Source organism: Barbus barbus (genome assembly GCF_936440315.1).
Source record: "Barbus barbus genome assembly, chromosome: 7".
Classification (NCBI taxonomy): Eukaryota; Metazoa; Chordata; class Actinopteri; order Cypriniformes; family Cyprinidae; genus Barbus; species Barbus barbus.
Genome location: NC_136735.1, coordinates 6,563,330 through 6,579,768, shown reverse-complemented (window position 1 = coordinate 6,579,768; position 16,439 = coordinate 6,563,330). Strand labels below are relative to the sequence as shown.

The window sequence follows — 16,439 nt, the reverse complement described above, 5'->3', positions numbered from 1 at the left end:
TAGCGCTAGCTATCGCCAAGAAAACTATCCTCATGAACTGGAAATCAAGAAAATCCGTAAATATTGCATCCTGGAAAAACCTAATTGATTATATCTCAATGGAAAATCTATCCAGTTCATCTCATAATACAGTAGAATTACACCCCTTCTGGTCAGCTCTCATTACCCTCCAGCAGTCATAAATCTGTTGACCTTCTTTGTCTGAGACCAATCACAACAACACATCTCCACCTAAACTACTATTTGAACTTAATTTGAATATTAATCTTTGAGTTTTGGGAAGGGGTGGAGGACAACATCGATAAGAAAAGTTTTTTTTTTTTCTCCTCTTCTTCTTCATCATCTTTTTATCAATAACGCCATCATTAAAGATCTGATCATTGGCTGCACTTTACCACTGTCAGTTGTCGAAAATCAGCATTTCAGGCATTTCCTGAAAGTAATGGACAACAAATACACTCCCATTGGAAGGAAGACAATCACTGAGAAACACATTCACAGAGGGTGAGAAGATGGTGACTATTAGTATGGTGGTCCCCACGGTACTGGATTTAAACACTCATCTGCTTCAAACAATGGAGTCGAGAACTCATTGCCGGCAATTAGCCATAGCCCTTCGGCAGTCCCTTTTAAAGAGGTTCTCTGGGATTTTTGCGAGATCCAAAATGGTTGAGGAAAATGGGAGCGAGGACCAGTTTGACCATGTTGTGTATTTCTTGGCTGCAATGCTTGATCCTCAATTTGGCCATAACTGGTCTAGATGTAACCAACAACGAGAATGCAGTTTTGGTGAAGAAATTCAGAGAAGATCTGAAAAGATCTCTTATAGGTAATGCATTTCTTTGCTTAACATTACAATGATTTGTCTGCATCATGTTATGAAGAAAACTTTTTTTGTGAGCATAAAATACACTGTGGGCATACAGCAGTGGTCCTTGGGACCTAAATGCAGATAATACATTTTAATGTGTATGATTTTATCATGTTTCTGATTTTTCAGATACTTTGACTGCAGAAGTTGAGGCCACTGCAGGTGGAGACATGCTGAATTGTGACGTTGGCGGTGATGCAACCACAAACTCTCCTCCTGCCAAATGTCCACGACTTCTAGCCCGCTATCGAGCCCATGAGCACCAGAGCTACTCAGCTAAGCATTCAAACATTCAAACTCAGATACATAAGTACTTTGATACCATCCAAGAAACAGACACAAATGCTGCACTTGAATTTTGGGCTACAAACAGGGAGAAATTCCCACTGCTCCATTCTCTGGCAGTGAAAGTGTTGTCTATACCAGCATCCTCTGCACCAGTAGAGCGTGTCTTTAGTAAAGGTGGCATCATCATGAGACCACATCGTACCCGCTTGACCCACAAAATGGTCACAGAACTTGTATTTCTGAAAAGCAATAAGGCCCTGGTTTAGTGCCCTGTCTGTGTAATACAGTACATTGTATCTTCAGTGTTCATTGCAGTTCACGTTAAAAAGTTACCATAACAGAGCGCTGTTCTGAAAAATGTTTCTTGTCATTGATAGACAGATAAGTAAAAGTAATGAAGCATTAAGCTTGTTGTTATGACTACTAATTATTTTCTTTTTTCTGCATCCTCTGTAAATGTGGGACAGGGGCATCAAATAATTGAAGTGTCAGTTGTTGAACTGGAAGACACAATAGAGATAGAATAATGAAACAGGTTAATTTGTATTTTCATAAACTTGTAATTTAATTTTTACATATACCTCTATATGATTTTTTTTTTTGCTTTAAAACAAGTTTTATTACACATGAAACAAAAGAAAAATATTAAATGGCAAAATGTTGTATTTTTGTTAAATTTATATTGCCATTGGTTTGTAAAAGTTCAAATATTAATTTAATGGCTAAGTTTTGAGATTAAATTCAATAATAATAAAAAGGTCGGTTGTATTTTCAAAAAAATTTTCCAGTATAATACAGTTTCTGGACTAGACTCGGACTCGAACATTAAGGACTCGGACTTGAGTCCAACTCAGCACCTTTTGGACTCGAACTCGGACTCAATAGGTTATGGACTTGGTCTCGACTCGGACTCGACAAAGGTGGACTCGAACCCAACACTACTACTTATATCTGTTATCAATCTATTATGATGCTATTTCAGCTGTATGCTTCCCACACACACACACACACACATGCGCGCATGCTCACAGACATATGAATGCAAATACAGGAGTTAATCAGAACGGACTTGTCAGGTTGGCCATCAGTATATATGTTTATTTGTCTGTGTATCTGCATTTTGGCACATGTAAATATTGTCACCTTCTTTACTTAGTGTTTTGTTTATTTTTTTCTTCTCTTATATGTTTAATCTGTGGGGTTCTATATTTGGTACATTGTAAACATTGTCACATTCTTTAATAAAAAAATAAATAAAATAAAATAAATTATGATAAAAAAAGTAACTCTGCCTGTTTCTAAATGTTCAATCTTTCTGTTTAAAGTCCAGATTCATCTTATTGCAGAAAAATATGGCAGTTACATATGGTTTATTCATCTATTAAAAGATGGATTAATAATAAAATAACTATTCCTTAAGTAACTTGCACACTCAGAAATAAAGGTACAAAAGCTGTCACTGGGGCGGTACCTTTTCGAAAGGTACATGTTTGTACCTAAAGGGTCCATTTTGGTACCTTAAAGGTACATATTAGTACTTAAAGTGTACATAATTGAACCTAATAGGTACAAAAGTTTACCTTTTGAAAAGGTACCGCCCCAGTGGCAGCTTTTGTACCTTTATTTCTGAGAGTGAACTTTTACCATTTCTTCCCAGTTATCAGACTTTTCTTAGAAGTGCAGTTAAGACAGCGGTTTCGTACCTTCCTTTTCGATGTCTGTGGAATGGATTTTGATGTATCTGCAGCCTGCACATAAGATTAGACTTTTTGTTCTAGAGCATTGGCAATTAATATATTCATGGATTATTTTCAGAAAACACTCATTAATATCATTACAGTTTCACTGCAACAGTGAATTTATGAACTTGTGCAACAGTAGTCAGGTTTCCATCTACTTATTTATTTTTCTGCATTAAATAAATTAATATAGAAATAAAAAGAAATAAATGCTGGTGACGGTATCCCACATGTAACAATATATATCTGTAGTGTCTTATTGAAGCCTTCTTAATTCATAAGCCCAGTCTTGATGCCTTCCTGTGTTATGATGTTATGAGGAGGCATCACCACAGGGTTTATGGATTTACCCAGTCTGCACAGGAACATCCAGTCAGTCTGCACCATATCATGCCTCATATCAGTGGTTTGATATAAAGCAGCACTCTGCCGCAGTGCATAGCGGGCATCACCATGCTAATGTCTTGACTTCTGAATGTGAAGCTCCTGCACTGCAGCAGATGGAGGAAGCATCTCTGAATGATGTGGCTTTCTCATTTCACACATACTCTGCACTCAAATGTAATTATTTTTGTCTGTCTTCTGTTGTGTTTCGTTAAGCCAAGAATGTTGGGGATGCCAAGAGTGCATGATACTATTTTTTTTTTCCCCTTTTGAATGAATTAATTTCGGTTGATTTTACATTTAACTGTGCCTGCTTGTTATAATTTTAACATTTCACTTTTACTTTTTTTTTTAGAGATTTATCAACATAAATAATTTAAATGTAATCTTTAGTAAATCTGCAGAAAACTTGCAATAATACTGAATATTTGTAACGCTGTGGTGCCTACATTTACTTATTTTTTTATTATTTTTATTTGTTTTGACAAAGGATTATAGAATTTTTATATTGTCCATTTATCAGTTATAATGCATTACATATTATACATAGAGTAAATATTGCTTATTGTTATTGGCCAGGAGTTTAATATTGATTTCATCCCTATTCAACACCAACCCATATAAAAGTGGCCTATATTTTAAGCCTATTGTATCGTATTTAATATGCAATTTTTAATGAATCTAAATTATCAACATTATAACTTTAACATAACTTTTTAGTGTACTTCTAAAAACATTTATTTGCTTTTCTTTTAGTAATCATTTTATTGGACTGAGTTATATGTTTTGCCCTAACCATAAAAACTACAGAGTTTTTATCATAAAACTATAAGCACTTAAATATCATCATACAAGACATATTATTGGTAGAAATAGCAAGACGACTGATATTTATTTGCATTTTATGCAAGTAGTGGCCTTGTAAATATTAGCAACTGCACCAAACAACATATTTTTGCTCACTTTTGGCTTCTGAATAAAAAAGTGTTTTTCCTCTTCGAATATGAGCTCCATTATTCTCACTATATCATAGTATATAGGCCATAAAAGCCTGAAGTATCTAAAGGTCCAGTAAAAGTCACCATTTCAAATAATTACATTATTTAATATGTCAGGCTTTACAGGGTTAAAGTCATATGGACTCATTTTATGATACTCTTGCTGTTTTGCGTCAAAACTTTACTGCCTGTTGTCATTAAGAATGTTCTTGTTCGATGAGATTTTGGGAGAACTATTTCTGCACTCCGTATTCTTGTACCCCTACAGATATTTCATTAGTGAAAATGGCATGAGAAGAACATTGTGCTGTTGGTCTTCCGCAGGTTCGTCATCCCTCAGCGCTCTCCGGGCCACCCGTGTTCCTGGTGCTGCGATGGACCGGCTCATCCTCCATCACACATGATCGTGAGGACATCTGGAGCAGCAGTTCTCTTGATCAAAGCCCTGGCAGAATGAAATATGACGTTAGGTGAGCTGTTTCCTTGAGTCGAGCACAGCATGAATACAGAAGCTCACTGTGGGCCGGCGAGTCAAGTGTATCTCTAAGACGAGCTCCAGGAGGTTTTTGTAGAAGTGAGGCATGTTTATGGAACACTGCTCTTCATTATAGATGGCTCGTATCTAGTTTAAAAGCACTTGTTTTTTGGATGTGCTAAAACAGGAATGCCAAGTTGACTCAAAGGCTCAGTGTTTGATCAACTTTTTTTGTGCTTTGGAGCGCCTTTATTGAGCTTATTGTTTTTTTCTACAACAGCTGGAATGATGGACGGGCATCGGTATCCGCTTTTCAATTTTTCAGATGCATTTTCAAATAATAGGCTGGAAAATATGGAAGTTTGTTTCCACAACTGGATAAAAAAAGCATTTCAGAAATTCTCACGATTTAGACTATTTTTCTTGCAATTCTGTGTATATAGCTCACAATTCTGACTCAGAATTGCTAGATATAAAGTCAAAATTGTGAGATAATTTGCTGTTTTGAAAAGAAAAGTCATTGTGAGATTAAAAAGTCACATTATTCTTTTACATTTTTTTATTCTGGCAGTTCTGAGTTTATAACTCACAATTAAAAGAATTGCGAGAAAGTCAGAATTGCAAGTATACCTTTTAAAATTTATTTTCTTGTTATGACTTTATATCTCACAATTCTATCAAAAAGTCAGAATTGACAAAAAATCTATATATTTATTCTGTGTTGGAAACCTTCCACAAGAAAGTGATTCATTCTAAGGAATATAAATGTTCATATAAATTAACATGATTTAGTTCATTAAGTCCTGTTGGGCATTTTATATAGTTTTATTTATTTTGTTTTATAGCAGAATATTTAGATGATGCTATGTTCGTGCTTTCTAGAGTTGTATTTAGTGTAAATAAATATCTTCATAAGTAATACATTCCGGGTCGTGTGTCCGGGTCGTGTGTAGACGATACACTAAGGTCTAAAGACACGAAACGATCGGTCTGTGCAAGAAACTGAACAGTATTTATATCATTTTTACCTCTGATCCAGGGCACGGATATCGTCAGGAGCCACAGGGTTTCATTTGGTTTTGTCTGTGTATGTTTTTTCTCTCTCTCAAAGCCGTGAGTCCCATTGACTGTAATTATATGACTGACAAGACTGACTCAAAATTAATTTCTGGTTAAACCATATACCTGAAAAGGTAGAATTTTGATATGTTATAAATAATTGTTGTAAAACTTAATGGTCACAGTTATGTGGTTTTGAAATATGTTGTGGCAATGCAAATAAAATACGAAAACTGGATTTCTTCTGAAAAAGGTTTTTGTTTTATCTTCCCAGAAAAGTAATCATTTTGATTATAAGTTGTGGAAAAGCAAATTAATAAATTTTTTTTTCAATTGAGAAATAAACACCCAATGTGTCATATATGTAACATTACAGATCTTTCACAAGGAGGGGTTGTATTTCAAAAACAACTGCAGAAACATGTTACTTGTGGTCCATTTGGTTTGTTGTATAAGCCCCATAATTTTCCTATAAGGAGAAATTGGTCCGGGTTCTTATGGGTTAAGTACCATTTCTAAACATTTTTTGAAGAACTTTGGGAATTGAACAACTTTAGTGCCCACTGAATTCCTTTTTCTCAGGAAAAAAATTAATGCGTAAAAACTCCATTCATTCGTAACTGTATCTGTGTGTCTGCATAATGCACTGTACATGCTGTTCCTGTTCTCATTTATTTCATGGACTGAAGTGGAGGGAGATTTCTACTCCAGTGAAAACAAGCTTTTGAAGCAATCTTTTGTTCCTCTTCCCACTAAGAGGGCTTTACACGTTGGCTCATCTGGTAATAACTTCTTTCCTTGTGGTGGCAAAAATCATTCCCTATTATCTTCAAAGGCGTTTTGATGTTCATGTTGTTTTGGTTTTGATGATGTTCAGAAGACAATTAGTGGCCTGAGGTCCTGAAGATGACGAGTTTGTTGAAGACGCACTACTCAGAACCACACGAGTGCCACTACTACTATATTCTCTGCTCATCTTACATCGGATTGTTTCACACTATTAAGAGCCTTTTAAATAATTACTAAATTATAATTATAACAAATAATAATAATATAATTACTATGCTCTTTGCAGCTAGTTGGTGTAGTTATGATATCTACCTGCATGGGCTAATGGGTCCAAGCTAACCAGCTAAACCTTGACCCGCCGGTACTAACCAGCAGGCCTCCGTCTTCATTTGAATTAGCATATTTTCTGCTTTATTCTCCCTGTGAAATTGAGTTCTCAAGGCATCAAATTCTCATTTGGGAATCTTAATCTTTCTCTCACACACATACTGGCTGTTAGTTATTCCCGAAACATGACATCTTGGCATTGAAAACTTTCTGAAATTTTATGGCTGAATTCCCTGAACATTAAAAAAAAATGAAAGCGCTTAAGTCCTTGCTCCAGTTATAACGGTTGAATGCACTTTCCCGGTTAAAGCGGCTGTTTGCGTATCAAGTGGATTTTCTTAGTAAATCGCGGTCTAAGCTCAGAAATGCTCTTGTCAGAATCACGGGAATGTCTCCAATTAAAAGCATTACTGAGTAATTACATACTGGCTGGGCACAGCAGACGCACTGAAGGCTAATTAAATACAAATGCTGCTCTGTGTTCTTGATTTACACTCAAAGAACGCTATATTCTCCATGTGTTCACTTTCTAGAAATTGGTGCATTGGTGTAATGTGTCCTAATTAATATAGACAGCTATTTAGATGTAAAGTTTACACTTTTATGTTTAGATAGACTCTTGTACTATGTTATAAGTTATAAAAAATGCATTCACTGCATATAATGCGCTATAATGGATCACATCCATTTAGACCGCATACCATCTCTCTAAAGCCACGCTGCTGCAGAATGATTGACAGGATAGAAAACCTTTCTGATAGGCTAAAAAAGACCTTACGTTCCAGTGGTGTCACACAGATGGGTGTGATTTATTAGGGTCTGTTTCAGTGATACCTGGCACGTTGTAGGGTCATTTTATCTGTGGTATTAAAAATTATTTTAAATAAATAAATATAACATATCTTTATATTGTGTAATAAATATAAATGCATTTACTTAATTTAAACCTAAAGATATTAAAGAAGGTTTAAAGAAATTGAAAAAAATGTATTATAAATATTAATATTATTTATACTGGTATAAAATACTATATGTGTGTGTGTGTGTGTGTGTGTGTGTGTGTATATATATATACATATATATATATATATATATATATATATTAGTATGTAATATTATATTAGTGTTTGATATTATGTAATGAACTGCCATTTTTACAGTTCTTAGTAAGTTAATGTTAATAATGTTTGCAATTATGTTCTTTTATTAACGTTTATCCATAACATATTAATATAAATAAATACAATTAATAAATTACATTTACTTAATGTAAATCACTCTTAAATATTATTTGAACCTAAACAAAGAATTAAGAAACTGATAGTGTTTAAGTTTTAAATTATGTATTAATACTAGAATAAAATGCTATACATAGTATATTATACAGTAGGGATGGGACGATACACCTACCTCCCGATTCAATACTATCACGATACTTGGGTACCGATACGATATGTATTGAGATTTTTTTAACGAATTTCGATTCTACAAGTATTGCGATTCGATATTGCTGTGTTGCGATTTTTATTTTTTGTTTTTAACTCTAGATCATGGGAAAAAGTTGAATTATATACTTAATATACAGGCTGTGACACTTGAAAAAAACAACAAAAAAAACATCATAGCACTCATTTTTCCTGTTTTATTTCAGTTTTCAGTAAAGCTTCCTGTCAAGATGGCGCCAGCGTGTTTGCTGGCAGGCCGTCAGGCTTTGGAATTTCTTTGCCTGTTTTTGTCTATCATGTACCTGTTCAACTCTTGTGCTTTCGGCGGCTCTCTGCCAAGTGGCAAAGCCATGTTGTGCTATCTCTTATAAGCATTCGGACGTCTATGTTGGCGTTGAGATCCTGGGACTCTCGTCACTGTAGTTTCGCTCATCCCGCAGTTTTATTTTCGGTTCCTGTGGAGCTTATTCGGCGACGGTGTTCCCAGCAAAGGAAGAAAGGTAGAAAAAACGTGGAAAATGAAGAGGACTTTTGATTAAATATAAAAAATGTTGGGCCTCCCAAAGGAATTGTTTGGTGGCGCATATGGACTATTCAATCTTTGGGGAATGAAGACGCTCATGGTTGGCTCCCGTTGAGCCTAACGGGGTGCTTCCAGCTTATTGGCATGGCCAACGGCTTTCGCGTCATCGGAACGGAGGTGTACATGTCAGCAATCTTCGATCGCTCAAACAAGATAAATGCATGAATTTTCCACAAGTTGGTAACACCATCTAAGTTAAGATGGCGTTAATAAATGCAAGGTCCATGGTGAATAAAACTCTCATTTTAAATGATTATTGTTCATCAAATCATTTGGACTTCCTTTTTGTGACTGAAACTTGGCTTGATGCGTTGGAATTAAGTCCTTTGTCTGAACTTTGTCCTTTTAATTATCTATTTTTGAACTCACCTAGAACTTCTGGAAGGGGTGGAGGTATTGCAACAGTGTACAAAAATCATTTTAAATGTAATCAACTGCCATCCAGGAAATATACTAGCTTTGAAATACAATTATTTAGAGTTGATTCTGTTGTTATGTGCACTTATTTATAGGCCTCCAAGGTATAATAAGGATTTTATTGATGAATTTTCAGAGTTTCTGTCTGTCACAGTTCCTACTTGTGATAATTTTCTTATACTTGGGGATTTTATTATACATGTGTGCTGTCCCTCTAAGCCATCAGCTAGTGAATTTTTGCAGCTGATCGATTCGTTTAATTTTACTCAGTTTGTGTCAGGATCTACTCAGAGAGCTGGCCATACTCTTGATCTTGTACTGTCCTTGGGTCTCTGTTATTAATGTTGTGGTAAATGATGCTTGTTTTTCGGATCATTTGTTTGTTTATAATGCAGAGGGGCATGTGGCATGCCTCACAGATGAATGGAGTGCATTTGAATTTGTGGGGTCAAAGAGACAACATTTTGCTTTTGAGAAATATAAATAAATATATAAAGACCATCTCAGTTATTCTTCAGATGAGCAGTCGGAGAGTCACTCGTCATACACCTCTGTGTCCATGTACTTATTTTTCCATGCAGTCGTGACATTATGCACGCGAGTGTGTGATTGTGCTTGCATTTGTAAAGGTGCATATGTGTGTATGCGTGAAAAAGAAAAGTTGAAGCAACAGATTGCAATGATAAAGAGAGCGTGACGAGTAGAACGCATTGAATAGTATGTACAGCAAATGAAAGTCAAATGGCACGGCTTGTGACGTCATGTGACAAACCTTGGGGTCAGAACGTGATTACGTCATAGTAGTCGTAGGAAAAGGTAACTGTTAAATGTTAGGGTTAAAATCTAAGCGTGATAGGGCCTTTTCAGTGGCTACTCCCCGTTTATGGAACCCTCTCCCAATGCATATTAAATCTTCCCCATCTGTGGATGCTTTTAAGTCTAAATTGAAATCGTACCTTTTTAGTAGTGCTTTTGGAGTCGATCAGAGGGATCAGATTTTACATTTTAATGTTGAATTGTTGTTGAATTTTGTTTTTGTGACTATGTAATGAGGCTGGAATGCACTTTGGTCAACGGCAGTTGTTTTAAATGTGCTATAGAAATAAAATTTGTATTGTTGTAACACCAAACCAGCAGAGGGAGCTCTCACCAGAGTACTGACTGCTTGCCACTCCCTCTGCTTCCTCTACTGCCACTTCCTGTTTGTTGCTTTATAAGTCAGAGACTGAGCACATGTCAAACTGCGAAGTATTGCCAGTTTACCTGCCTTACCAAGCGTTTACCATTGTCTTTCTCATTGCCTTGCTGTGTATAATTCTGCCTGTTGACCTTGACTCTGATTTCCTGGATTTGCCCCTCTGCCTTGTTTGCTCGTCTGGACTGATTTTTGTGTACGAACTCTTTGACTGCCTACTGATTTCTGCCTTCTGGATTGCCCCTGTGTGTATCATCGGACTCGACTGTGATACTGGTATAGACCTCTTACCTGACTTCACGTTTCTGTTTGTTGAAACCCCTTTTAATAAACTTCTGCGAATGGATTCTAACTCTGCCTCAGCGCCATCGTTACAATTGTATTGTATTGTAACATAAACAAACAGCCACAAAAAGACCAATAGAAAAATACTTTTTGAAATAAAGTGCCCCTCAAACTAGTTCCATTAATGCAGAATGCATCATTTTAAACATGCATTAGTATGTAGAAATTAACATTAACAAAGATGAATGTAAAAGTGTTAACTGCTGTTTATTATGCTGAATTGATTTACATGAATGCATTAAACTTTAGCGCAAATTAACAAAATACAACAATTTGTATGTCTGAAGTTGTTCACGCTGTGTTTGATAGAACCACTTTACATAAATACTATGAATACTAATGAGATCAGTTTGTGTCCCAATCAATTTGTTGTTATAAATCTTTCATTTGTCAACTCTGTCCGAACCTTTTCAACAGCAGATTGCATTGATTTTCTCGGATACAGAGGGATTTTATTGGCCAGCTGAAATAGTTTGGTGCGATTCGTGACTGGGTTGATCTTTAGCATCGCAGGCCCTTGATTCCGAGAGCGATATTTCAAACAGGTTCGGCATAATTGAATTCATTAGGAACTTCATCAAGTGTATTCCCCAGTGAAGATGAGCGAGCCCTTCTGCTGTATTATCTAGAAGATCCATCTTTAATTGTATTACCATTCACAACTCCATTATTCTGCTCTTTGATGTTCTGCAGACAAAAAAAAAAACCCACAATGATGAGTATTTCCTATTTACCTCTGCGCCTTCCGTCAGTTTGAGAGATACCCTGGAAGAACAGAAGAGACGTCCTTTGAAATGTGTGGAGCGCTGTATGGGGAAGATGCATGTCTGTGAGTATGAATCATAAGAAAACATGAAAAGAACAAAGAAAACCTACAGAGACGTGTGCATGTATTGTAGGAGCCTTATATAACAATAGCTATTTTTGTCAGAAATGTAATGAAGGAATGTTTATATATAATCAAATATAATGTGGAGATGTCTATTTTTGGATAATCCATTGAATGAAATTTGATTGTTTTCTCCCTTTATTTGGAACATGATTGACACGAACTAAAGATCATTTATTCATAAGTGAGAAAAAGTTCACTTTATGAAAACTTTCGGCTTCACAGATGTGTTTCTGTATGTGTGTTGTCATTTTGACGGGCTTCTGGTTTAAAGGAAAGGTTTTTGTGCTCTTAGGTCTGGTGGGGTGAGGTTTGTGGCCTCGTGTGGCCGAAAAACTGCTTAGAGAGACATAGAAGTGGAAAAGCTGAGAGAGCACAGGCTGGGTTTAGAGTGACGACAAAAGAGGTTTAAAAAAAAAAATCAATTACTGGACGTCCGAGGGGAACTAAGAGACTAGAGTGGAAATTATTTCTGATCCAGCTTTGGAATGATTCGCTCATCCCTTGTGGCTCTGGGTTTTCTGTGTGTGCATATTTGAGCACATTGTACAATTAATGCCACCATCCACAATGTTATGCAGTTAGATTAGTTCACATCAAGAAATGGAAGACATTGTGTTCATTGTTAATCATTCATTTGTTTAATCATTAATTTATTAATTAATTTTCTTTTAATTGATTGATTGTTTGATTCGTTCATTAAATCATTCATTTGTTCGTTCAATCGTTTTAATCATTCATTCAATCATTAATTTGTATTTATTCATTCACTCATTTATTAATTTAATCATCAATCATTCAATAATCAATTATTCATTATTTTATTCATTTAATCATTCATTCATTCATCTGTTTTTCATTCATTCATCATTTATTAATTTGTTTTAATCATTCATTCATTTAATCATTCACTTGTTTTTCATTCATTCATTCAATAATCAATTATTCATTATTTTATTAATTCATTCATTAATTCGTTCATTTGTGCAATCATTAATTAGTTTATTCGTTCATTTATCATTCATTCATTCATTCCTTTTAATAAAAAAAAAAATAATATTTAGCAAATATTATTTTTTTTTTTTATAATTTGTTGATATTTTGTATGTATCTTGACAGTTATGTATATTAACAGTTTATTTATTTGAAATTCTCCTTTTGTGTTAGAAAAACATCATTCATATTAGGAACAACCTGATAGTGAGTTTTTTTTTGTTTTTTGGGGGGGTGAAGCACACTACATTTTTGTGTAACTCGCTACACTAAATTTTTGAAAATAATTTCTTACTTTTATTTACCAAGGATGCAAAAGTGTTCTCTGTTAGGACAGAAGCGTAGCGGCCAGCTGGTCTGCTCTAAGGAGGAGATCGATCACCACCTGAAGGAAACATACAGCGACCCAGTGAGAGAACAGGAGTTGGGAGAGTGTAGCACTCTGATAGATCCTACAGGGCCAAGTGCGCAGTCCAACATGGCAGAGCTGCAGCTGAAGCAGGTTCGAGAGGTCGTCGGGAAAGCGCGAGCAAGCTCTGCTCCAGGAAAAAGCAGCACTTCGTACAAAGTGTAAAAGAACTGTCCTAAACTCCTGCTGCGCTTGTGGAAGATCCTGCGTGTCATCTGGAGGAGGGGCAGGATTCCTGAACAGTGGAGAGTTGCTGAAGGGGTCTGGATTCCAAAGGAGGAGAACTCCAAGAAAATTGACCAGTTCCGCATCATCTCCCTGTTGTGTGTTGAGGCCAAGATCATCTTCAGTGCTGTCTCCAACCGGCTGTGCACCTTCCTCTCAAAGAATAAGTTTATCGATACATCAGTTCAGAAGGGGGAAATCGCAGGAATGCCTGGATGCTTGGAACATACAGGTGTGGTGACGCAGCTCATCAGAGAGGCCAGAGAGAACAAGGGCAACCTGTCAGTGCTGTGGCTCGATCTGGCAAATGCATATGGCTCAATACCACACAAGCTTGTGCAGCTCACTCTGACAAAACATCACATCCCCACTAGGGTCAGAGACCTCATCGCTGACTATTACAACAACTTCAGGATGAGAACCTCTTTAGGAGCAGTGACATCAGGCTGGCATAAGATACCATCTCCGTAATTCTGTTCTCCCTAGCCATGAATATGCTCTGCTGAACCAGAGTGTAGAGGGCCCAAGACGAAGTCAGCTCAACGTCAGCCACCGATAAGAGCATTTATGGATGACCTCAGTCACCACAGAGTCAGTTCCAGGCTGCCGGTGGATTCTAAAGGGTCTCAAAAAGCTAATGGAGTGGGCACGGATGAGTTTCAAACCAGCCAAGTCGAGATCAGTGGTGCTGAGAAGAGGAAAAGTAGATGACAAGTCCCGGTTCAATGTCGCAGGGGTAACAATCCCGACCGTCACCGAGAAGCCTGTTAAGCGCTTAGGCAAGGTGTTTGACAGCACCCTGAGGGACGCAGCATCTATCCAGTCAACCTGCACTGAGCTGGACAGATGGCTGAAGTCAGTGGACCGGTCTGGATTGCCAGGGAAGTTCAAAGCTTGGCTATACCAGCATGGAATTCTTCCCAGGATCCTGTGGCTACTCCTCGTCTACGAAGTGCCAATCTCGACGGTGGAAACCTTAGAGAGGAAGGTCAGCCTCAGAAAATGGCTGGGGCTTCCAAAAAGTCTAAGCAGCATCGCACTCTATGGGCACCACAACAAACTGCAATTGCCACTCAAGTCCTTGGAGGAGTTCAAGGTAACGAGAGCTAGGGAAGTGTTGCAGTATAGAGACTCAAGCGATCCAAAGGTGGCAAAGGCTGGAATTGCAGTTAGGACTGGTCGGAAGTGGAAGGCTGAGGGGGCTGTTCGACAAGCAGAGGCAAGATTAGATCACAACAGGCTGGTGGGAGTGGTAGCAAGAGGCAGGACTGGACTGGGTTCCTTTTCAACTCCCCACATTGACACCATCAAAGGGAAGGAAAGGTGTCGCCAAGTCCAGGAGGAGGTGAGAGCAGTGGTCGAGGAGGAGAGAACCTGCAGGACAGTGGGAATGAGGCAACAGGGCGCCTGGATATGATGGGAGAACGCGATCGAGAGGAAGGTGACATGGGCGGAGCTGTGGAAGGCAGAGCCACAGCGGATCAAGTTTCTCATCCAGGCGGCATATAATGTGCTTCCTAGCCCATCAAACCTTCACATATGGGGCAGAGTGGAGTCACCGGCATGTCCACTGTGCTCAAGGCGTGGAACACTAGAGCACATTCTGAGTTGCTGTCCAAAGGCACTGGGAGAGGGGAGGTACAGGTGGAGACATGACCAGGTGCTGATGGCCATCGCTGAAGCCATTGCAGCAGGAGTCGAGTGGACCAAGCACTCCTGCCCCTCCAAGCAAGCCATCACCTTCATCAGAGCCGGAGAGCAGCCAAGACCAGCTGCAAAAACATCTGCAGGCATCCTGGCCACTGCGAGGGACTGGCAGCTGTTGGTGGACCGCAGCAACTCAAGTTCCCCAACCACATTGTGACCACCACCTTAAGACCAGACGTTGTTCTCTTGTCTGAGTCCACCAAACAAGTGGTTCTGTTGGAGCTAACAGTCCCTTGGGAAGATCGTTTGGAAGAGGCTTTTGAAAGGAAGCTTGCCAAGTACGAGGGACTGGTCAGCGAGTGTCGACAAGCCGGATGGAGAGCAAGATGTATCCCAATCGAGGTCGGAAGCAGGGGCTTTGCGGCCCGATCTCTGTGCAGAGCCTTCAGTCTGTTAGGCATCGATGGAGTGAGGAGGAGAAGAGCAATCTATTATATCACCGAAGCAGCAGAGAAAGCCTCAAGATGGCTATGGCTCAAGAGAGGAGATTCATGGGGGCAAAGTAGCTAGATTTGCCAACTGGACACAAGCTGGGGTCTGATCAGCCTCAGCTGGGTCGCCTGGATGAGGGTGTATAATGTTGAAAGACCCGAAACACCCAATGATTCCAGGAACATCACTGAAGATGTGTCCAGTAGCATCAGTAGATGTATTTGTACAGTTTTGAACTTTCATAGAATCCTGATTTTTCTTTTTGTTGTTTTGTTCAAGTTTTTTCTTTTTTTAAATATGAAGCAGCACAACTGCTTTCAACGTCGATGATAATCAGAAATGATTCATGAGCAGCAAATCAGCATATTAGGATGATTTCTGAAGTATCATGTGACACTGAAAACTGGAGTAATGATGCTGAAAATTCAGCTTTGTTCACAGGAATAAATTACAATTTTAAATATATTCAAATAGAAAACATTTTAATTCGCAATGATATTTCACAATATTACAGTTTTCACTGTATTTCTGATCAAATAAATGCAGCCTCTGGGAGCAGAAGAGACTTTTTAAAAACCTGAAACAATCTGTCTTTTGAAGGGGTAGTGTATATATTTAAGTGTGAGGTTTGGTGATGTTGACAGGTAAGCAACAGCTCTAATCAATAAGGTTTGGCAGGTTTGCAGCGTCACGTCTGAGCACTACTGCAGGAAGTGTGTGTTTATGTGTGCGAGTGTTATCATCCCAAATGAGCAGCAGCACTCACAGCGGTGCAGTCATGTCAGTATAGCTGAATTGGATGTAACATGAGTCATTAATCAAAGTGAGCGAGGCAAATAGAGGAGGGATGTGAAGCTGAAATGATTAAA

At 38.0% G+C, this 16,439-nt stretch overlaps 1 long non-coding RNA gene across 1 annotated transcript in view; it reads left to right on the top strand.

The window, feature by feature from the left end:
- The window catches only part of LOC306872183, a 48,321-nt gene extending 42,186 nt beyond the window's left edge, over nucleotides 1-6,135 (top strand). Inside the window, exon 3 of the long non-coding RNA XR_013784402.1 lies at nucleotides 4,605-6,135. This is a non-coding gene — a long non-coding RNA (uncharacterized lncRNA). The remainder of the gene's footprint in view (nucleotides 1-4,604) is intronic.
- Nucleotides 6,136-16,439: the final 10,304 nt, after the last annotated feature.